At 41.6% G+C, this 9,423-nt stretch overlaps 1 long non-coding RNA gene across 1 annotated transcript in view; it reads left to right on the top strand.

The window, feature by feature from the left end:
• Window positions 1-7,493, top strand: part of LOC143940660 (uncharacterized) — a 28,541-nt gene extending 21,048 nt beyond the window's left edge. The window contains exons 2-3 of the long non-coding RNA XR_013263906.1: window positions 2,965-3,073; window positions 6,879-7,493. This is a non-coding gene — a long non-coding RNA (uncharacterized LOC143940660). The remainder of the gene's footprint in view (window positions 1-2,964; window positions 3,074-6,878) is intronic.
• Window positions 7,494-9,423: the final 1,930 nt, after the last annotated feature.

A 9,423-nucleotide genomic window follows, 5' to 3' on the forward strand; every position in this document is an offset into this window, starting at 1 on the left:
GACTTTAATCTGCCGGAAAGTCTGAGCGTGTGTACACGGCATAAGCATTACCAATGACATCACATATAGACCCAGGATCTTAGAAGGCCAGAAGTAAGTTGATTAAACTCCTTTGGGGATAAATAAGTGACCAAAACACATGAAATCTTGCACAGTTCAGGAGCTCATGTGCTTCAAATGTCCAGCTTCACATGTATATTCCAAAGATACAAATAATGGGCGATTTGCCAGATAATGTATAGATGTGATTTATAGATTAATGTACGGTAGATTCTGGGATTTAAAGTTGAGCCAGTTGGGCAAGTTGACATGCTTGGATTGCTACTACATTCCTAAATATATTGAGTGCTTCTAGTTACAGGAGTTATGCATGAATTCAATATGATTGATGTGGTCAATTAATGAATGTAACAACAATGTACTACATATAATTCTAAATAAAATTCAGCAATTATTTTCTTCTTATTATATCCTCAGACTGGTGGCATGAACCTTGTTCCAATTCATTCACAGGTTTGCTTTCACCAACCATGTGTCCATCCTTATATCTATGTCATATGGGTATAAGAGATTCAGTATGTGGGGATTATTTACAAAAAGGCAAATCCACTTGCAAGTGCACTTGGAAGTTCAGTCACTGTAGATCTAAGGGGGACATGCAAGGAAAATAAAAACAGAATTTTATTTGCACATGATTGGATCATAAAAACAGCAGAGCTTCCCCGCATTTCAGATCTTCCCCTCAGATCTACGGTGACTGCACTTCCAAGTCCAATTATAGTGCAAAGTGGATTTGCCTTTTGTAAATAACCCCCATGGTCTTTTGTTTTTTGGCTACTGCTACTGGCCCTTTAATTGTTTTTATATATATTTTTGTTGGGGGGTTTGTTATTATCTGGCGGGATATTTGGCTAATGTAGTTATTATTACATTTAAATTTACTTTGGTATAATTTTTGTTTTTTGTTTCTTTTGATAGACACCCAAAGCTCGTGTGCAATATCACTAATAATACCTGCTTGTCTGTCTGTTGCCTATGGCTCTGGTCTGGCACCTACAGATGTAGCCTTGGCATGAAGAAATAGTTTAAAAGAATATGATTTGCAAAAGCTTGAACATGTTGGGCATATATCATGGCTTGATAAGTTCAGCTTCGGTTAGAAGCCTTCAAAAGTTTTGTGCCTCTAATGAGGGATTAAATGCATCAATATTCAATAGTCATCACCTCTAAGCTGCTGAGTCTGTCTGGAGTATAGCAGAGAAAGTTGATTTCTAACAGCTAACTATGGTCCTTCAGTGTAATGGGTGCCCTTACTGACCAACTGAGGTATGCAGAAGAGTTGTGGGTCGGCAGCAGCTTCCTGTCATTATTAAGGCTCAGGTAGAGCTGTTGCCCTTGTTAGTCCATGTCAACCCAAACTTAATCTTATTTTAATGTTACACTAACATTTTATGCAAAGATTATTATTATTTTTTTTTTTTTATGCGTTTGTTGCAATGCATCATCAAAGGAGAAAAAAGCTCTTCCAAAAGCGGAACTTTCCCCATAACAACCTAATTAAAATAATGTTCTTTAGCAAGAAACATACATTCCACATTAATAATTACGCTATCACAATTAGTGCATTCTGTAAATTGCCTCCAGCATTGTTCCTGTTTCTTCTTTGCTGAAGCCCAGAGCCCCTGAACAGTGGTAAATCTTTAGGCTGTCAGCAGATTTGCCTCTACAAACTCAGCAGTGCCTAAAAATAGAGAGCAACTGAGCATGTGCAGAGCAGGGTGAGGCAATGTATTGTTGGAATTTAAGCAGTATGGGCACTTACTGTATGTTTAATGTTTTATGTTTAATGTTTTACAGAGCTATACCTGCAAAAGGGACCAGCCTGACTTTGTGTTTTGACTGAAGTTCCACTTTAAGTAAAACACATATACTTACTTTGAGCTTTACCATTCCATTACATTAGCTTATATTTGATGTTTATTGCAATTTTGTTTACCAATCATGTGTAGAAGAATACATACTGGCCTAAACTAATGAAGAAATGTGCTTCTCTATATTTTTTGGGGGGGATATTTATTATAGCAAAAAGTAAAAAAAATAGCTTTTTTTCCAAAATAGTCTGTCTTTTTTTGTATATAGCGCAAAAAATAAAAACCACAGAGGTGATCAAATACCACCAAAAGAAAGCTCTATTTGTGGGAAAATCAGGACGTCAATTTTGTTTGGGTACAGCGTGGCATGACTGCGCAATTGTCAGTTAAATTGACTCAGTGCCGTATTGCAAAAAAATGGCCCGGCAGGAAGGGGGTAAATCCTTCCAGGGCTGAAGTGGTTAATATCTGATGGGAGTCAGGCTTTAAATGAAAAATGGCAGAGGGAACCTTGTTTAGCACAAAACTGTAGGTAAAAGTAAACCCAATTTTGCCTATAAAGTACTTAAAGCAATCCTTTTGCTTTACAAAATATTTGAAATCATGGCATATCCTTAAAAGAAGTCTGTAAACACACTATGGGGGTTATTTACTAAAGGCAAATCCACTCTGCACTGCTGCTTAAAAGTGCATTGAAAGTCCACTTGGAAGTGTAGTGTAGATCTGAGGGGGACATGCAAGTAAAATAAAAAACATGATTTTAGCTTGCACATGATTGGATGATAAAATCAGCAGAGCTTCCCCTCATTTCAGATCTTGCCCTCAGATCTACAGCAACTGCACTTCAAAGTGCACTTGTAGTTCAGAGTGGATTTGCCTTTAGTAAGTAACCCCCCACAGTTTCTACTGCCTGCACCAATGATTCTGAGTTATGTTTGTATGTATGAGTTATATTTGTATGTGATGATGTATGAGTTATATTTGTATGTGATGTTTGCATTAACGCTAACACTTCAGAGACTGTCAATTTCCAAGGTCCCCCACAGCTATCATTGGTTCCTCCTGCTGACGTCCATGTCATTATTTTCTATAGCCACCGCAGGAGACCCAGGAGTTCGACATTCCCAGAAATGTTGGTTCCCTGTGGACTTCACATGAAGAATTCTTTGGACTGGATCTTTGTTTGATAAAGCAAGCAGCAGGTAAGGTACTACAGACCTTTGCAGGTATGCTTAGAAATACTTTTTTCAATATAGCAACAGAGTCACTTTAAGGTAGCAACAGTGTTGAAGTACATAGACCTGTGTTTGTCTCGCTCTTATATATCCCTGTAAAAGCCCTTCTATAACTGAGGTGCAAATTGTAAACAGCTGCAAACATTCCCTACATTAACCACCTTACTGGGCACTTAAAGAGGAAGTAAACTCGTTTTTTTTTCCTTTCCTGCAAAGTAAAGGCTTAATATGTTAGTATGCATCGCATACTAGCACATTATGTGGCACTTACCTGCAAACGAAGCCCGTTTCGTCTCCACTGCAGGCCATATCCACTTTCTCCCGTCCGCGGACTCCAGTTGTGAGACTGGCCAGAGCTATGTGACATCACTCCCATGCATGTGTGTATGGGAGCTGCCGGTCACGCCACACGCTTCTGAAGAAACGGCACGGGCCTACAGAGCACAGGCACCGATGACATCATCGGCACAGTATATGATGCACATTTAGGAGATATTTACAGTACCTATAGGAAAGCCTTATTTTAGGCTTAGCTATAGGTACAAAGTCTTCAGGAAGGTCTATTTCCTCTTTAAACCCCCTTCCTGCCTAAGCCAATTTTCAGCTTTCAGCGCTGTCACACTTTGAATGACAATTGCGCTGTTATGCAACACTGTAACCAAATTTTTTTCACACAAATGGAGCTTTCTTTTGGTGGTATTTAATCACTGCTGGGTTTTTTTTTTTTTGCTAAAAAAAGAAAAGAAAAGAAAAAAGACTGAATATTTTGAAACAAATAAATAAAGTTTCGTAGTTTACTATAACATTTGCAAACAGATAATTTTGCTCCTTCATTGATGTGCACTAATGAGGCTGCACTGATGGGCACTGATAGGCTGCACTGATAGGCACTGATGAGCACTGTTAGGTGTCACCGATGGGTACTGATGAGGCGGCACTGGTGGGCACTGATAGAGGGCACTGATGGGTGGCACTGAGAGATGGCACTAATGGGCGGCACTGATAGGTGGCACTAATAGGCTGCACTGATGGGCATTGATAGGTGGTACTGGTGGGCACTGATAGGCAGCACTGATATGCACTGGTAGGTGGCACTGGTGGGCACTGCTGAGCAGCAGTGGGTGTCAGTGTGAGGAACCAATGTCAATCTGACAGAAGCCGGTAATCTGCTTTTTTTTTTCTCCTCATATTGTCAGCATGAGGGGGGAAAAAAAGACTATTACGATCTTTTGTTTACATCACATGATCAGCTGTCATTGGCTGACAGCTGATTATGTATTAAGGGGGAAAGGATCGCCTATTGAGTCTCACTGACACACTGATCACCACTGGTGGGCACTGCTTAGCAGCAGTGGGTGTCAGTGTGCGGGATCGGCTATTGTGCCTCATTGACTCGCTGATCGCCACTGGTGGGCACCAGTGGGAGAAGGTACATGGATGCCCTCCCATCAATTTAGGCCCATGCTGTAGCCGTCTTTCGGCTGTAGTGCGGGTGTGAGGAGGTTAAGGTACAAAATGACCCAGTAGTCGTGTCATCCCCTCAACAATCTATATACTTACCTGTGTCCTACCTCGATCCAGCATGCTGTGTCTGTCTGTAGTGGCCCTAGTCTCTGTTCCTCTCCTCACAGGACACAGGGGCAGAAGCTGTAGCCATTGGCTCCTTCTTCTGTCAATCAAAATCTTGTGGGGGAGCAGGGGTGGGGCTGAGCCACATTGTGTGTGTCTACGGATGCACACAGTCTGGGCTGGGAGAAAGCCTGCAAGTGTGCCCCCGTAGTAAGCAGCTTGCTATGGGGGCACCACAGAAGAGGAGGAGCTGTCCCTGGGGGACCCCAGAAGAAGAGATTTGGGGCCACCCTGTGCAATACTATTGCACAGAGCAGGTAAGTATGACATGTTTGCTATTATTTTAATTAAAAAAATATCATTTGCAACTTCTTTAAGCCCAGCCCCAGATGAAACCATTTGATTCTAGTGTCAGACACCAGGGCATTAGTGTGCAGTATAGGCTTTGGCATTAGACAACTGATGACAGGGGAAAGGGCTTATATCCCAGAGAAGGGCTTAATCTTGACTTGGAAAGAAGTTGAGGTTCGGTGTGCAAATTGGTCCTAGGATCTAAGGGGCTTCATAGGAAAATCGGTATTGATTTGAAGACTAACACAGGTACTTGCAGACACCACATGTTGCATGCATTTTTTAGGTTTGTACAGGTTCACTTTAACCACTTGCCTACTGGGCACTTTCACCTCCTTCCTGCCCAGGCCAATTTTCAGCTTTCAGCGCTGTCACACTTTAAATGACAATTGCGTGTTTATGCAACACTGTACTCAAACAGAATTTTTATCATTTTTTGAGACAGATAAACCTTTCCTTTGGTGGGATTTAATTGCCACTGGATTTTTTATTTTTTGCTAAACAAACAAAAAAGGACCGAAAATGTTATAAAATTTTGTAAATAAGTAATTTATCTTCTTCACTAATGTATGCTGATGAGGTTGCACTGATGGGCTACGCTGATGGGCACTGATAGGCTGAACTGATGGACACTGATAGGCTGCACTGCTGGACACTGGAAGGCTGCACTGATGGGCACTGATGAGGCTGCACTGATGGGCACTGATGAGGCTGCACTGATGGGCACTGATAAGGTTGCACTGATGGGCACTGATGAGGAGGCACTGATGAGTCTGCACTGATATGCGGCACTGATGGGCACTGATAGGCGGTACTGATAGGCATCACGAAAAGGCACCACTGACATGCATCACTGATGGGCACTGACAGGCAGCATTGGTGGGCACTGATTGACAGCACTGGTGGGCACTGTCGGGCTGCACTGATCATCAGGATACTGATGATCAGTGCCCTGATTATCAGCGTAGATGTCCCCTGTGTGGATTTGCTGTTTTTCTGCTCTCCTCTCCTCATGCGCTGTCAGCGTGAGGAGAGGATTACCGATAACTGGCAAATCCTGTTTACACTGTAATCAGCTGTGATTGGACACAGCTGGTCACATGGTAAAGCGCCGCTGTGTTTGGCGCTTTACCCCCATCTGTGATCAGCTGTGTCTGAAGGATGCAGCGGTAACAGATCGCTGCCAATATGCACTGCAGGGGGCAATGTGCGACCGTGCTATAGCTGTCATTCAGCTATAGCGTGGTCATGAAGGGGTTAAAGTGACATTAAACCACTCCAAACCAAAAAATCATAGATTACAGCTTTCCAATAATTCGATTTTTGTTTTCACCTGGTGATCCGACCACTAACACACCTCCTTTATTAGAGTGCCCCCACTCTTGATGAAGTGCAGAGACATCTTTGGATAGTAGCATTATCAGTTTGGGGGAAGGGAGTGTTGGATGTACTAGCAGATTTAGATACACTAACAAACTGTAGCTAAACTCCAGCTAACACTTTTAACCAATTACAGCAACAGTTTTGATTCTTTTGAGATAAAGGTTTTACATAAAATAAATAAAAGCTGATTATAGTAAGCACCACCTGTCAGGGTTAAATGGTTTGTCTCATCCATCTAACTGCTACATCTGCAGGACAGTTAGGTCTGTTACAAAACAGCAGACTTATTGGCTAGATCATCAGGTGATAATAAAAAAGAAAGCCTATTAAAAACAAGACTAATGCAGCCACCACATCTAAGAATATAATAAATAGTTTTGGGTTTAATACCACTGTAAGTGCTGCTAACCATCAGGCTTATTCTCCATTCAGCATATCAATTAAACTCTTCCCCTTTTCTTTCTTCCAGCTAGGAATGAGTCGAACACCCCCCCCCCCGGTTCAGTTCGCACCAGAACTTGCAAACAGACAAAAATTTGTGCGTACATGCAAACACCGGTAAAGTCTATGGGACACGAACGTGAAAAGTCAAAAGTGCTAATTTTAAAGGCTTATATGCAAGTTATTGCCATAAAGTGTTTGGGGACCCGGGTCCTGCCCCAGCACTATATACTCTGAACTGCAGTATATATACTATACGGACTGCATTATATACTCTGCTGAAAAATTGGGCCTTAGGTGTTGGTGGTGGCAGAACACGGTAACCCCTCACAGTTACTTTTGTTGTGTGCAGGAACAAGCCCTGCTGTTAAATATTATTTTAAAAAATAGTAATAATGAAGGGCACTTAAACTGATTCACACAAGTGATGTCATGCATTTTGATGGGATTGTGAAAAGTTTTTTTTCAGTCTAGGATTCCATATCTGCCTTACACAAAATAGAGAAATTGTCCATGTTCAAAAACAAGATTGTGTCATAAGTACTAGATGTTAAAATGTAATGCATTCTTGTACACATCATATGTTAACTTTTGAAAAACGTGATAAATTTTCAATTATTCAAAATACAATTTTCACTTTACTTATACAATAAAAATACAATTTGCTTATTAGTTTACTTTTATAACATGTTTTGTAAGTTTATTGACTTGAATGATTTTTTTTCTTTTGTCTTGTATGGTTTAATATTCAAATGTTCAAAATCAAAGCTTGTCTATCAGAATTTACAGAGAAATCATGTCATACCTACAGCAATATTTTTATAGCAAGCTGTACGTCATACAGAAATTCATAGTGGGATTTCCGTATTGAATAATTGTATTTACTAAAGCTTACTAAATTTACTAAAGCTCACCATAAACACTGCACAGTATATACAGTAATAATATAGGTATAATTATCTGCTTACCAAACACCTGACCTATGTTTATATTAAACATGCTGTAAATCAGCCTTTCTCAACCAGAGGTTGCTAGGAGTTCCTTGAGCAATGAGCAATTTCTGGCAAGCAAATAAGTAACCACTTATTTTTTTTTAAGAGGGGGATTCTTCCATCTGACCACAAATGTAAAGAGCATCCTTCCCACTAGCTATTATACTAATGTACCATGCCATGTACATAGTGTTTATTAGAAGTGGTTCCCTGAGACCATAAAGTTTATTTTAATGGTTTCCTGGTGTTAAAAAGTTTCAGAAAGACTTTCGTTAATGGTATCTAAAGCATTTTTTTTCCTTTTGGCTAGAGTAGCCAAGGATGAGAACTTCTGTCAAGTTGTTTTTTTGCTGCAATATCAAATCCAACAAAACAAACAGGGTGCATCTAAGTGTAGTATTAAAAGTGCTTCATTTTAAACAAAGGTGATAAAAAATGGCAACTCACAAACATGAGGAGGAACAGCGGATGTAAGAAACCAGATGCTTTTTCCATTGTATCAAGGTCCAGCACAATGGGTAGATGCAGCTGGCCTAAGTCACTGCTCTAAAGTGGTTCCAAACACCCAAAAAAACACAAAAAACCCAGCAAAATGCAACAAGGGACAGCTAGAGATGACACAGGTAAAATACCAAAAGTGGGCATGGCTACACATTTGCCCCCTTTATGAAGCCTGGTGTGTACCATGTGCTATTTATATACATTTATACTTAGATAGGAGCTTATAAAAAAACAGGTATGCAGCTAGTGATAAGATTTAAGTTTGAGACAAACATGTGGAAGGCAATGTCTTGGCCTCGTTGGACAGGCCGGTTAGCGGTATGGTGCATATTACCGCTGACTCATGGTCCAGCAGGCATGGACAGGGACGTTACCTATCTTTCACGGCACATTGGGTGACTCTTCTGGCAGCTTGGAAGGATGCAGGACAAGGTGCAGTAGTGTTGGAGGTTGTTCCGCCACCACGCCTCCAAAATGCTACTACTGGTGATTCTGACACACCTCTCTCCTCTACCCCCTCCTCTTCTTCTTCCTCCATGGCCTCTTCCTGTGCTTTGTCCTCGGAAACCAGCGGTGCTCCATAGGCGTTCAAGGGGCTACGCAAGTACGCAGGCAAAAAAGATGCTATGCGGTGCTTGAGCTGGTGTGCTTGGGGGACAGGAGCCACACTGGGGCAGAGATTCTATCAGCTCTGCAAGGGCAGGCTGAGAGGTGGTTGACGCCATGTCAGCTTAAGCCAGGAATGGTGGTTTGCGACAATGGCACCAACCTCCTCTCCGCCCTCCAACAGGAACAACTGACCTATGTGCTCTGTTTAGCTCATGTCCTTAACTTAGTGGTGCAGTGGTTCTTGGGCAGGTACCTGGGTTTAAAGGATGTCCTGAGGCAGGCCAGGAAAGTCTGTGTGCATTTCCACTGGTCATATAATGCCAGTGCTCGGCTGGCTGACCTCCAAAAGGAATTTAACCTGCCAAGAACCACCTAATCTGTGACATGCCCACCAGGTGGAACTTAACGTTGGCCATGCTGCAGCAGCTGCACACGCAGCAGAGGGCCAGCAGTGAGTTCCTGTGCGACTAT

Source organism: Lithobates pipiens, unplaced genomic scaffold (genome assembly GCF_037356315.1).
Source record: "Lithobates pipiens isolate NorthernLeopardFrog02 unplaced genomic scaffold, aLitPip1_a1.2 Scaffold_3, whole genome shotgun sequence".
Taxonomy (NCBI): Eukaryota; Metazoa; Chordata; class Amphibia; order Anura; family Ranidae; genus Lithobates; species Lithobates pipiens.